Here is a 14,591-nt window from a genome sequence, read left to right on the forward strand (position 1 = left end):
CTCCAAGAAGAGGCTGTGAAATCCAGAGAGGCACAGGTAAGTACATTAGCTCTGCCTACAAACTCCACCTTGCCCTTCTTTGGGCCTGTAGCACGTGCCTTCCAGTTCTGTTCCATGGCCACGCCCGGCCCAGCTGCACACGCCCTAGGCCTAGAGTGTGCAGAGCACACTTTAACATGAGCCTGGCGCCAGAGGCGCCAGGACTGGGTCCAATGGGACCCTGGGGATGAGGAAGGACTGGCCCCTTGACTAGTGGCCATGACAAGGTGATAGTCCAAAAAGAGGCTACTGCGAAGAAATGGAAACACACCAATCACGAGGTCAAAGAAACATGTTTATTTCCTTTCTGCAAACGGGTCTCATCACCCTGCGATGCATGCGCACAGACACCGGGGGGAGAGAGAGAGAGAGAGAGAGAGAGAGAGAGAGCGCGAGAGCAGAGAATCAATGGCGCATATATACATTCAGGATAGCATATAGAGGTCTTGTTCGGCCCCTTCATATGATAGGGTTCATGACCTGACAACGTAGGTGACATTACCATAACAACGTATTTGCACATTCCCCATCTTCTCGCAGACAATTTACTGTCTGGGTACAGGGCACAGCAGAGTGTGAGAGCATATCGTGTTCTCTAGTACAAGGTAACATTCCTCATATTACACACATGTAGTGGAGACATAGTAGATACACTAACAGTTTCCAGTAGAGTATTAAGTGGATGCACACTTTCCAGATACCATAGTATTGGTATTAATGAGACCATAACACAGGTTATCACCAGAATAATTATCCATTTGGCTGTCGGGGACCATGGCCCTTGAGAAGCGGGACCATCAGTCGTAAAATATACCATGCCCTCATTTCTACGAGCCCCAAATGTGGGGATAGTCCTTCAGCATCTGTTAAGAAGCCTCCCTGATAGGCTTTATAAGTTAATCCGTGGGTGGCACTTGACTACGTGGCCGATTTTGCTTGAAGTCTTCTTTGCCACTCCCCGCCCCTTTTTCCGAAAACACCATCTGTTAGGGGAATGACGAGGGAATGGCACAGCGTTGGTTTCTTGTGGGTGCAGGATTCCTACTACACTTTCCTATTCTATTACAAAACGTGATGTTAATCCCTAAACTTTTTCCGTGGGCGAAGATTCTACCTCAAAACTCCAGGTACAGAGTTATCAGTGAACAAAGGATTGTTGATCTCTGAAGAAACAATGTCTGGAGGTGAAGCAGATGTAGAAGAAGAAGTTATTTCTCCAAGCCCCACAGGCTCAGAGTGTGGATTTGCTTCAAGCTTGGTGTCGATTTGGACAGGTACACAGTGAGTGTCAGAATCATCAATCCCCTTTTCATCCCACTTGTCGTAGGTTAAAGGCAAAGGCACTTGTTTCACATGTGTCACATGGATCCAATGTCTCTTCCCAGCAACACGAACAGCTTTTAGGGTGGCTAGCAGCACTTGGTAAGGTCCTTTCCAATGGGCTGCAAGGCACATCCCTCGTTCAAAGTTCTTCAGTAAGATGAAGTCACTGGGCCGAATGCGATGGCCTGGTCCTTCGTATTTCATGGGCTAAGCTGCTCGAACCTGTTGGTGAATCAAACGCAAGTTTTGAGTCAACTGGTCACAATATTCAGATAATAATGGATACGCAATGTTAGCCAAATTTTTAGGTCTAGGTGCATTCCATACATTACCGGGTCTCCCCATCACGATTTCATATGGGGAAAACCCTATTTTTGACTGTGTGGATGTTTTGCATCGAAAGTAAGGCGCAGAGTTGTGCGGTATTCTCTTGCTCTCGACAATAGTGTCTAATGTGGTAATTGCATAGGCAGCAGTAGAAGTACCGTCAGGTAGTTTGAAACAAGAACCATCACAAAACAGTTCTCCTTCCGGAGACTTCAAAGGTGTATCCCTCAAATCGATTCTACCTTTCATCTCTTGTTCTGTAAAATACAGGCAATCGTGGGATGATTCGATAGTGCAGTTGTCCTTTTGTGGAGACGGCAAAAGTTCAGCCGAATTCAAAGAACAGCATCTCTTAATTTGGATGTGTGGTGCAAATAGAATCAACTCATATCTCGTGAGTCGAGCAGAGGTGGGATGCTGAGTCTGTGTTCTATTTAATAGAACATCTACTGAGTGAGGTACCATCACAGTTAAAGAGTGACCCAGAACCATACCCTCACTTTGTTTCACCAATGCGGCAGCAGCAGCTCTCAAACATTTCGCAAAGCGCATGAAACAGGGTCTAACATGGAGGAAAAATAGCCGCACGGTCTGCTTCTTCCCCCATGTTCCTGTGTCAATGCAGCCAATGCGCAACCATCTCTCTCATGCACATATAAAGCAAAACTCTTTTCATAATTTGGTGTTCCCCATACTGTCACTGAACATAACGCAGCTTTGAGCAGATCAAAAGCATCTTGACAACCCGTGTCCCATGGCAAGGGCAAAGGTACATCCTTCTTTGTCAATGCCAACATAGGTTTGATCAAAAGCGAAAAATGTGCAAGTCATTATCTACAATAAGAAGACATGCCAATAAAAGCTCTGACCTCTTTATGCGTATTTGGAACAGACATGTCAGAGATGCTTTGTATACGTCCAGGTGTCAGGCGTCTACCCTCCTTTGACGGCTTCCTGTTGACAATATTGACATTTTTTCAACAAAGCTTTATGGCCATGTGCTGCTAGATGAATAAGCAACAACACAGTACCCTCCTTGCATGCGTCCTCAGAATCCGCAGCAATAGGCAGATCATCAATGTACTGTAGCAACATGCAAGTAAAAGGCAATTCAAGCATATCAAGTTGTTCCTTCAATGCCCTACTATAAATATCTGACTCTCTGTGTATAGCTGCGGGACACGTGTGAATGTAAAGGAGCGTCCTCCTAAGGAAAACGCAAACAAATACCTACTATAGCTGTGAATAGGAATGCTAAAGGAGGCATTCTTCAAATCGACAACACTACAATCTGAGGCCGTAGCCGGGATCATGCTTAGAATGGTTGTAACGTCAGGTACAATAGGAAACTGCAACGCTACAATCTTGTTAATCGCATGCAAATCAATCACAAAACGGAAAGGTAAAGCATTGTCCCCTTTCTTATAAACAGGCAATATCGGTCTACACACTACCAGAAATCTCTTTAATCACACCACGATGTGGGGGGCGTGGCTAGGACAGCCATGTAAAGGGACGTGCTCCGGAGGAGCTCCTTCGATCCTGTATTGATCCTGGGGATAAAGTGAACGCACGGATGCCTGCCAGCGCTGTGAATTAACATCCGTGACTATGAAGGTGGGGCTGTACTCGCTGAACTTTTGGTGCACATGGGATGCACGGACACAAAGTTATACCCATTTGTATAACTGCGGGCCCCGACTCGAAAAATGGAAACAAAATGGCCGCGGGAACAAAGGGATCATCGAGGGTCATGGGCGCTCTGCAGCGATAGCTGATGGAAGGATCAGACAGTACCAGTAATGGATTTCAGGATCCTGTTTTAAGCAATAGACCCGAAGGGGCCGTGGTGTGGAGAAGCGGAGGAGAGAAGGCAGACTGCCCCGGCCGCACTTATGTTTCGCGAGCCGAGAGATAAGAGCGAGACAGCAAGACACCAGAAGAGGCGTGCGCCCGGAGCCCGAATGCGCATAGATGGTAACTGACGAGACCCGCCGCAAACTCGCAGCTGATGCTGGGCCCAAAGTGAAGCCAGACTGAACTTGGAAGATGCCCCCGGAGAAAGGCAGAGACTGGGGTCACGACACCGAGAGTGCGCAAGTACGTGGGTGGCCTGGTGCCACGCAGACCTTTGTGCACAGGGAGGTGCAGCTGGCTTACGCCCGGACAACACGGCAGGATGTCTAATAAAGTTGACAGACCCAGGACCAAACAGCCCACGATAGAGGCCTACACCAAGACACCCCCAGGTGCGGAGGGAGGCAAAGGCAAGGAGACCCCCACGACAGAGGCGGAGGCACCGGTAACGATCCAGGAAGTGCTAGCAGCAATTGCAGACTTGAAATTGGCCTGGGAGACTAAACTGGGCCAGGCAATGGACGAACTGAAGGTGGGCCTGGACTTCATCGGTGCGGTCCAAGAGGAAGTGAACCTGCTGAGACTGGACGTGCGGACGATTGCAGAGCGCACTGGGAACTTGGAGAAGGAGATGGCCCCGGATACTGCAGCGTGTGCCGTACATGGATCGGAGCTACATGTCCTCGTGCAGCGGGTGGGCAACCTGGAGAACAGAGCGGAGGAGGCGGAAGGGCGGGCCAGACGTAACAACATACGAATTGTCAGTTTGCCGGAAGGAATGGAGGGGCCCAACCCAACAGAAAATGTGGAAACCATGCTACTGCAGTAGATAACTGGCGGGGCACTGACCCAGGGGTTCGCGGTTGAAAGGGCGCACAGGGCCTTGACAAGAAGACCGCCCCTGGGAACCCCCCTGCGACCGCTGATCGCAAAAATTCTGAACTATCGAGACCAGGAGAAGATACTCGAATTTTTTCGGAAGGGAGGAACGATCGAAAGGGGGTCGGCAAAAATTACGGCATATCCGGACTATACGCTGTACGTACAGCGAAGCAGGATGAACTTTGGGTCGGTGAAAATAAGATTAAAAGAAGCAGGCCATCGTTATATGTTGCCTTACCCAGCCAAGTTGAAAGGGTTCTACAAGAACAAATCCCTGTTCTTTGAGACGCCGAAGGATGCGATGGAATGGCTGGATATGCAGGGCCGCCCTCAGGAACCGGATATCCAGATGGGGGCTGCAGGAGATAAGTAGCACGCAGCTGTGTCCTCCTCGGGGACATGGCTAGGACATTGGGACTTGAACATAGAGTTCAATTAGCTTGTTGGGAGTGCGCGGCAAGATAAGCTGGCGGGATCCGCTGGGCGCAACAACCCTAAACAGATAAGTGGGAGCACCTAGGAGGCATCCCTTGAACCCATTAGTAGTATATCTAGTTAGGTCACTGTTAGATATGTGACGCCCTGCAGGGTCCTAGTCCTCGGACGCCAGATAGGACCAGACGCGGGTTAGCCTGAGATCCAGGGATGGAGCTGGGCATTTGTTGGGGTAGGGTAGGGTGGGGGGAGGGGTTGAGTTGTGTGCGTTGGGGTGCAGGGGGGGGAATTGTTAAGGGTGGGAAGGGTAAGAGTCGGTAAACAGGCCATCACGGGACGCATCGGAGGGAGGAGTGGACTGGGAGCACACCGATTAGATGGCATCGGATAATCTTAGAGTGGTGACCTGGAATGTGCGGGCCTAAACAGTTACTTAAAACGCAACAAAGTGATGCTGTATCTAAAAAGGATGCGTATTGATATAGCCTTGCTACAAGAGACCCACCTCACTAAGGAGAAGCTGGAGGTGGTCAGGAGAAAATGGAGGGGTAGTGTTATGGGGGCTACGTATACGTATTCGACATATGCAAGAGGGGTGATCACATGGGTGGCACCGCACGTGCAGTTCCAGGTGCTCAGTTCGAATGGTGGTGGTAACGGGACTCCTGGAGAACAGAGAGGTGCACATCATCAACCATGTTACGGCGGCTTACTTTAGGTCCCTATAGAGTAAGATTAGCCCCCTGGCAGGTGGTGCGATAGTGTGGGGAGGGGACTTTAATTGTACCCTGAATCCTAGATAGACAGGGCAGATGACAAATCAGGGAAGCCAGCGCCTGCGGCTAAAGAGCTGGGGACAATGTTGGAAGACCTAGGCCTAGTGGATGTCTGGAGGAAGCTGCATCCATTGGATAGACAATACTCACACTACGCAGCACCACATGACTTGCACACGAGGCTAGACTATGTGTTTGCAGCGTCCGAGATATTGGGAGAAATGATGGGAGCGGAATATAAGGCTCGGGTATTATCCGATCACTCGCCTCTGGTCGTAGAGTGGCGATATCAACCCCCCAGGGCGCGCATCCCGACATGGAGACTCAGAACTGAGGCGTTACAAGACGCTGGGTTTTGAGAGGACCTGAGGGAGGCCATCGAGGAATATTTTGAAACTAACACGGGCAGTGTACGCTCTGTGGGTACAGTATGGGAGGCATTTAAGGTGGTGGTGCGGGGGGGTCGCTATATCGAACTCTAAAGGGCTCCAAGGGGGCATTGAACTGGAACTTCAGGAATCAGAAAGAAGCTGGGGGGTCTCATGCAAAATGAGGAGACAACCCGGGAGAACAGTGCCAAGATAAAAGATTTATAGTTAACCTGCAGTGGACTCTGGGATAGATTATGCAAATTAAATTACAAGAAATACACAGAGAGACTACATGCAGGGGGGGATAAGCCGGGTAGATTGCTGACCTGGCTGCATAAGAGCAAGATCCCCCGCTCAGTGATTACAGAGATGAGGGATGCGGAAGGCCGAACCCGTAACACCCAGGAGGGGGTAAATGAGGAGTTCAAGTATTATAGACAACTATATGAGGACACAGGGAGGATATGAACCAAGACATACTGGGAACAATAGAGGATATAGGGCTGCCCACCCTGGATGATCTAGAACGTGCGGATCTGGATGCCCCTGTTACCTCGGACGAGCTGGAAGTGGTGATCCAACATCTGCCCACATGTAAGGCACCGGGGTCAGATGGGTTGCCTAGCGTGTTTTATAAGACATACAAGCAGGAGCTACTCCAGCCGATACTTGACATGTTTAATGAAGCCTACGAGCAGGGGGAATTGCCACCGTCCCTCCGCGAGGCAGTGATCATCCCACTTCTGAAACCAGGCAAGCCAGCCATGGAGTGCGGGTCCTATAGACCCTTGTCCATGCTCAATCAGGACAGTAAAATACTCATGGAAGTATTAGCCAATAGGCTAAAGAGGGCGATTGGTAAGTTGATACACCCAGATCAGATGGGCTATGTCCCTGGTAGGAATATCACAGACAACCACAGGAGGCTGCACCATATCATTGATTACACCGGGGAAGACACAGGTGAGTTGGCTATCGTGTCGCTAGACATGGTCAAAACCTTTGACTCGGTGCGGTGGCCATGGTTGAAAGCGACGCTGAAAGGTTACAGAATGGGCCCTGGATACATCAGGTGGGTCCAGATGTTATATCGCACCCCGGTAGCAAGAGTTAAAACGGGATACACAATTTCAGACAAATGGCAACTCAGCAGAGGGACCAGACAGGGATGCCCCTGGTCACCCATGTTATACATACTGGCACTAGAGCCGCTGGCAATATGCCTGCAACAACAATACGGGGTGGTGGGGATTCGTACAACAAGTGGCATGCACCTGATATCGCTGTATGCAGATGATCTGCTCCTCTATTTGCGCTACCCGGAGGAAAACCTGCAATATGTGCTGGAGGTGATGGATCGTTATGCCACCCTCTCGGGCATATCGGTGAACCCCAGGAAGTCTAGCTTGTTCCCCTTGGGAAGGTATAAGAGTGTCCCGTTGGAGAGGCTGCTTATCCTGCAAATACCCTGGCAACCTGAGACATTTAAGTATCTGGGAGTAAACATTTACCACAGGACGGAAACAGAGCACGAACATAATACAGTGAAAGCGATCAAGGGAGTTAAGAATAGTATGGTGTTCTGGTCTAGATTACCCCTATCTATGATGGGGAGAGCAGCTCTGCTCAAAATGGTGGTTTTGCCCAGACTGTTACATTTTTTTGTAAATGTCCCGTATCTGATTCCCAGAAGTATTTTCAAGAGACTTCATGGTATGTGCAGGAGCTTCATATGGGGCAACTCCAGGAACAGAGTGGCCCTGTGAAAACTACAGAACTTGTGTGACAGGGGGGGGCATAAACTTGCCGAACTTTGAGCTTTATTATCTGGCGGGGCAGCTGTTGTTTGTGGCCAGGTGGTTGTTGTCAGAGGACTCGGCAGAAGCTAGACTCTTGCAGGGCGACTTGGCTCCTTACTTTCTGAGAGAGACGGTGTGGCTACAAAAGAGTAAACTGGTGGGAAGAGGGAGACTATTGGAGCTGGGTTGGGAGGTCTGGCGTAGGACGTGGAGAACGGTGGGTGATCCGGATTCGCTCTCCCAGCAGGTTCCGCTGGTGGCGCTGTGTGGAAATGATTCCCAATTGCTTGAAGTAGTCCGTAGATACATGGAACCGATGGGTTTGGCCACCCTCGGGGATACATGGCAGGAGTGGGAGGTATTGGAATTCCAGCGTTTGCAGGAGGAGACAGGGGTGCATAGAGGCCAATATATAACTTACACCAGACTCACAAAATGGGTGAGGGAGAGGTGGCCTGAGACGGTGTTGGCGGAAGAACCTGATGCCGCTCTGGAAACGATGTACGATGTTTCGGAGGGTGGGCCCGAGATATCCAGGGTATACGAGTTCCTGAGAGCTAAGGCTGGGAAGGAACTGCTTCAACTGAGGCAGGACTGGGAGGAGGAGGTAGGAGGACCCATGACAGAAGGGTAATGGGAGAGAGCTCAAAAGGTACCATAAAAAGGTGTCCCGAAATGCGAGACTCCAACAGATCCAGTTGTATGTCACCCATAGGGCTTATATGACCCCCGAGAAAATAGCCAGTTTTGGAGGCTCGGCCACGCAGAAATGCCCCAGGTGTGGGGAGGTGGAGGCGGGGTTGCTACACATGTTCTGGGCCTGTCCCGAGGTGCACAGATTCTGGGACGAAATAAATACTAAGATGGCCGGTTTGGGATTGGTGCTGGATGTGGGGTCGGCTTGGGCATGCATGCTCAGGCTTTTTCCCAGGCCACGCAATCTAAAGCACATAAGCAAGATGAAGGACCTGGCTTACATCCTGGCCAAGCGCAGGATCTCAATGGGCTGGAAGGCGGCCCACAGATCCAGGGTGGAGGCATGGTGGGCGGACCTCCTGAGATGGGCGGAAGCAGAATCAGTAGTATGGTTTGAAGCCGTTACCAGGGGGGGTGAGGAGGAAGTGGGCCCCCTGATAGGCTGACGACAATTAGTGACCTCTATGGTAAACCCCCACCAGGTTAACCATGAAATAGAAGACTCGGACGAGTCTACAAGCACAGTGATTCCCGAAAACGCTCTCGTAGATGACACGGAAGAGCCGGCTCAAGTTTATGGGGTCGGTGGGGAGAGGACGGAGAATAACACTGTATAATGTGACGGTTTGATATTGATTATGTACGTCCCGAAAAGCTGTCTTGTTTGTTGGTTTTGTTTGTTTAAAATAATAAAAATAAATTTAAAAAAAGAAAATCACACCACGATGTATCAAGTCTGAAACTGTATTCTTCAAAGCATGTTCCCCCTCAACAGAAGTTCTGTACTGCGGTATACGTGGCAGCATAATACCGGATTTCAAAATAATCTGAACTGGTTCAACATTGAGGATACCTACATCGTTGTCATTTACCACCCATAAATGTGAAGGTACCTTACTCAGTTCACTGGGCAAATGCATAGACAGGAATTGCAAAGCACAATCGTGTTGGGGAGAAATCATCAAATACTCTCCATCTGTAGAAAATCAATCACAGCATTCAATTTCTTCAACAAATTCAGTCCCAACAAGTTCTCGCCACAATTCATCGTCAACAAAAAAAGACATGAATCAGTACACGGCCCCAGTCCAATCGGTACTGGCCGGGAGACCGGACTGACTACTGGCGTACCGGAAAGGCATACAGAATCATTACTCTGCCCTGACAGTGAGATATCTGGAACCCACAGATGGTCAATAGAACACTTCTGTGCACCTGTATCTACTAGAAAGATATGTTATCTATTCCCTACCTTATTTTATACGTAGGGCCCTTTCTGATCGACAGAAATAGGAATTGGTTCCAGAGTCTGCTTCGGGCTGTCCTAGCGGAACAGTACATCATCAGATGTGAAGTCTCCAGTGAAATAAGAGTGTGTAGCATTATCGAAAATATTCCCAATAGCTTCATTCTGTTGCTGGCCCCCATGATTAGTGGAATTCGTATCTTGAGGTTGAATCTGCTGATTCTGTGCAAATTGGTTTCTACCAGGACCAGTCATACCAGGGCGACCTCTCGATGGTCTTCCTATTGTCCTATACGTGCCATTCATTCGCTGTTGGAGAGATGGACATTGTGCTCTCCAATGACCCTCCTGTCTACAGTACGCACATTGATTTGTGTGTACAGAACCCATTTGTGGCACGAAATTACCCCTTGGTTGGGAGTTCCGCCCTCTTGACCCTCTCTGTATCTGTTGCAAAAGGACTCTAGTCTTCAAATCACCCTTTTTCTTTTCTATCTTATCCTTTTCAATGGTAACTCTATTCTTGTAATACTGGGCCATATGTACTATTCAGATTGTGATTTTGCTTGCCATGCACTTTCACTTGTCATAATCTGTGTCTGAATGTCAGGCAGCAATCCTCATACGAATTTGTCGAGAAACAGTCTCTTTCCTGGTTCTGTACTCACATCTTGGGCACTAAAATCAGAAAAGACTTGTTCAAACCTATTAAAATATTCTGTCTCACCCTCAGTCTTCCCTTGCATACATGCTGCTAGTTTGTCCCATATAATCCTCTTCACTGGTACCAAGGACTTCAGCTTGGTCACTATGTGATTCGGTAACATTAATATAACCTGAGGTGGTTTTTCGCCTGCTTTCCTAGACTGATCGACTTGTGTTAAGGCATCCCAAGTATCTCCCATTGGTGCATGGTCATCTACAGTCCTAATGTGCTTCCATAAATCTGCTGGTAGGGTTATGGAAAACAATAAGTCGATGTCACCTAACGTGAAAACCGACAAATTCAAAACTGATTCTATCTCCTTGTAGAACCCTGTAGGATTCTTCCTAATTTTGAGAATCGATTGTTTGATGGTATTCACTTCCTGCCTTGAAAACGGAACATGGACAAACTGTGAAATGTAGTGTGCTGGAATAGTGGAGGCAGGTATCGATCCTGAAGACGGTATTTTACCTTCGGGATAAGGGTTGGAGGTACCTCTCTCATTGGCAACTGTGCCGTGTGAAGTTCTGAATGTTTATTAAGTAGCAAAGCCAAATCAAGTGACAGAAAAGTTAGTGCAGTGTCCTGTGAAAAAGCCCTCTTATAAATAACCATCATATCGGCAGGACAATACAAATTTCTCTTCAAGCATTCATCTTGTAAATATTCAACCATAACCTGTAATACCTTTCTCAGCATAACCGGTGAATATTGATTAAAAGTATCATGCACTTCAATTGGCAAATCGAAACGTCTGAAATCCATCTATGGGTGTCTATAGTAGATATACGAATCTCTTCACTAATGGGTTTCAGCTGAGGCAAAAATCGCTTCTGTAAATCCCCATCCAACTCATCCCGATGCAAACGATCAAGCTCTCTTTTATATATAAACAATTTTGCCACATGCTCACGCACTTCCGTCGGGGTGTCTTTCAAACGAGACAAGAAGTTTAGGTCCTGCAACTCCTGTGGAACAGTTGATTCAGTCAAATCATTCTATATTTCAGCAAGATACGTTCCCATTTGTTTTATCAATATCTTCTGTTCAGGAATACCCCTATGGTCTGGCATCGCACTCATAGCAGCCGCTTCGTCACCCCCTTCAATATATGTTTTGGTCCATTGACGCAATTCCTTCTTTTTCTCAGCTGATATCGTGCTACGTGTTACTATTCTGGGATCGGTATCAGTAGCATCATGCACTAGAAGCAGAGCAACTACGGAACTAGTCGGCAATGAAAGTAACAGTAAATCATGTGCACTAGGTGGTGGAGGAAAGGCCAGTGCTGGTGAGCTTGGCACTGTACTCAGCAGTGGTGGAACAGATGCAGGCATCTGGATGGCAGGAGATACATATGGAGGTGGTGTGATAGGATCGGTTCCTGAATCGGACCATGTTTCATTTAGTAGTATGTTTATCAAGTCATCTGACGCATGCAAATCTTTTGACGGGTAAATCTTTTGTACATCTAATTGAAAGGCCCTATCCATATTCCTTATTGCTTCTACCTGTTTCTGCTGATCATGTGCAAAGGCTTTCTCAGCTATGTGTCATATGCTAAAGAGCGTGTTTCTCGCTACTAGATGTTGAGTGGCTTCCTTCGCCAATTTCTAACAACCTCAAATGCTGCTGGTCTAGCTTTCTTATGTAACAACACAGTTTCTAGATGTTCTATTCTAGCCAATTCAAAAACGTATTAACTCTGGCCACTGAAGGTCTGGAGCATGTCTGGTTTGTCAATGCCAAATACTATTAAATACAATAGCGCTCAATCCATGCTTTAGGTACAGATTGTATGCCGGTGACCCCTCGGGTGGCGCTGGCTGACTATGTCCCAAGTTACTAGATTGTCGTCCTCTGCAACAAAACATTGCTAAACAGGATGACAATTTACCAGGCATACTAAAATCACGGTCTTACCTGGCCAAAATATTTACGCGTACATACTATTTCAATACAAATATGAGGATAATTCCGGTCTGAAACAGACTCACCTGATTCCAATCAATTCCAAAGGACAATCGTCGTGGCTGGCGGTTTCCCCAAATAAAATAAGCCTTGATTCCAGAACCCTCATTGACCTCTAAGTGAAGCACGTCGAGCGGAGACCAGAAGTAGCAGACTGTGAGAAAACACGTCTCATGTGCAGGGGCCTCTGTACTCACTGATCTCGAACCGATGGCCTCGTCTTCGCCAAACAACGATGGGTCATCATCAGGAGGGTCCCTGTTTAGGCACCAATTTCATAGTCCAAAAAGAGGCTACTGCGAAGCAATGGAAACACACCAATCATGAGGTCAAAGAAACATGAAGACAAATTCCCCTTCTTCTCACAGACAATTTACTGTCTGGGAACAGGCCAAAGCGGAGTGTGGGAACATATTGTGTTCTCTAGTACAAGGTAACATTCTTTTGCGTTACTTATCTATGTTGCTCCTGGAGCATAAGGTCAGTCTGCTCTTTAGCTTAGCCATATGGTTTCTCTGGAGGAACACGTTCAGTTGCACATTATTATAACTAACAATCAGGAGGAAAAATATCGCAAGTTTAGAAACGCTTCTGCAAGGACTTCAAGGTTCTTAAAGTGAAAGACAAACAATACATTCAGCAGTTTGTGCATTCCTGTGCGAAAGTTCATGGAACGGTCTTTTACCACGTTCAGAGAGAAATTAGCAAGTCATCGACCAATGCAGCCAAGATGGCGGAAAACAAGATGGCAGCCTAGCCACATAATGTGGTGCAAATGCTGATGTGCTTCTGCCAATTATACATTTCTAAGGTACCAAACTAAATGTATTTCTACAAAGGATGGATCACCACACATCCATAGCCTTTCTTTTGCCACATTACTGTTGATGTGAATTATTATTTGATCTCAAATCAACCCATCTTGTGTCACATCTCTGCCGAAGTTGCAAGTCACAGACAGTTTTTAACAGCACTGACATATTCATCCACTGTTTCACTGATTTCTTGCTTTCTCATGTAAAAATAGTATCTGTTTACAGCTACATTTGTCTTGGGACGTTAATAGGTATCCAGAGCCTTAAGCACTAGCAGATACTCATCCATTCCATCACTCTCTCCATCTCCCACTCTCACCTGAGGCAATTCCCTATAGTTCCTGCACCCTTCAGGACCTAAGGAATGTGGAAGCAACTTCTTCCTTTTGGCTGCTGTGAAATTATCATTATCTATTGTGTCCATCCATATAAGTTCCCCCAGTATTCTTTCCATTCCCTCCATGGAATAGGAGGTTCTACTGCTGTTGCTAGAAATTGCTGGGGAGGATGAATGGTCACCCCCTGCATCTCTTGTAATATGATAGTGATAATAGCTTCAAATGAGAGTGTGTTCACTGGTGAGATAGCTCTGTAAACTTGTAATTGTACTGTAGTTTCCATGAGACAACCCTTTTTGTTGTGAATGGTTTGAAATGATTTGGCTTGAAATGATTTGGCTTCTTTATTCCTTTAGTATGGAATCGGTATAAAATAATTTTGTAAATGGATTCAAACACGAGGCATTGTAATCCGTGCTGCCTTTTCAGCTCTCGTGGTTAGAAAATGACCCGAAACTTGACTTGACCTTAAATGGGTGCATGTTATGTCACGTACTTTGGTACTTTCCTTTAATGTTTGCATTGGTGCAGTGTAGCGCGAGTACACCGGCGACCAACGCGCCCTCGCACAACGGTGTTAAGAAAGGAAGAAGGCATACTATGGCAAAAGGGAAAATGCACACAGTTGCACTGTGAACAACTCTGAATCTAACAACGTGTATATAATACCCAAGTCTTGTGTATATATGTAAAACCCAGGAACGTCAATAAGGTAAAACAGTATTACCAATCTAGGAAAAGGGATGTGGGGTAAACACTTAGGACCTCCTTATGGCTGAAAGGAAAAGTCGGCAAACTGGGCTGCATCAAATAGTAAAGTACAGAGAAAGGCTGTCTGCAGACAGAGGAAGACAGAAAGGGAAATTCAGAAAGCATAAATCAAATAAGCGCATAAATCCGAAATCCAGGACAGAGGAACAAGATACAGGAACTAGTAACTGGGCACAAAGCTAGGAACAGGAACTAGGTACAAGGCATGGAACTAGGAACAAGGAACTGGAACTAGGTAC

This window comes from Ambystoma mexicanum, chromosome 2q (assembly GCF_040938575.1).
Source record: "Ambystoma mexicanum isolate Mex_15411 chromosome 2q, UKY_AmexF1_1, whole genome shotgun sequence".
Lineage (NCBI taxonomy): Eukaryota > Metazoa > Chordata > Amphibia > Caudata > Ambystomatidae > Ambystoma > Ambystoma mexicanum.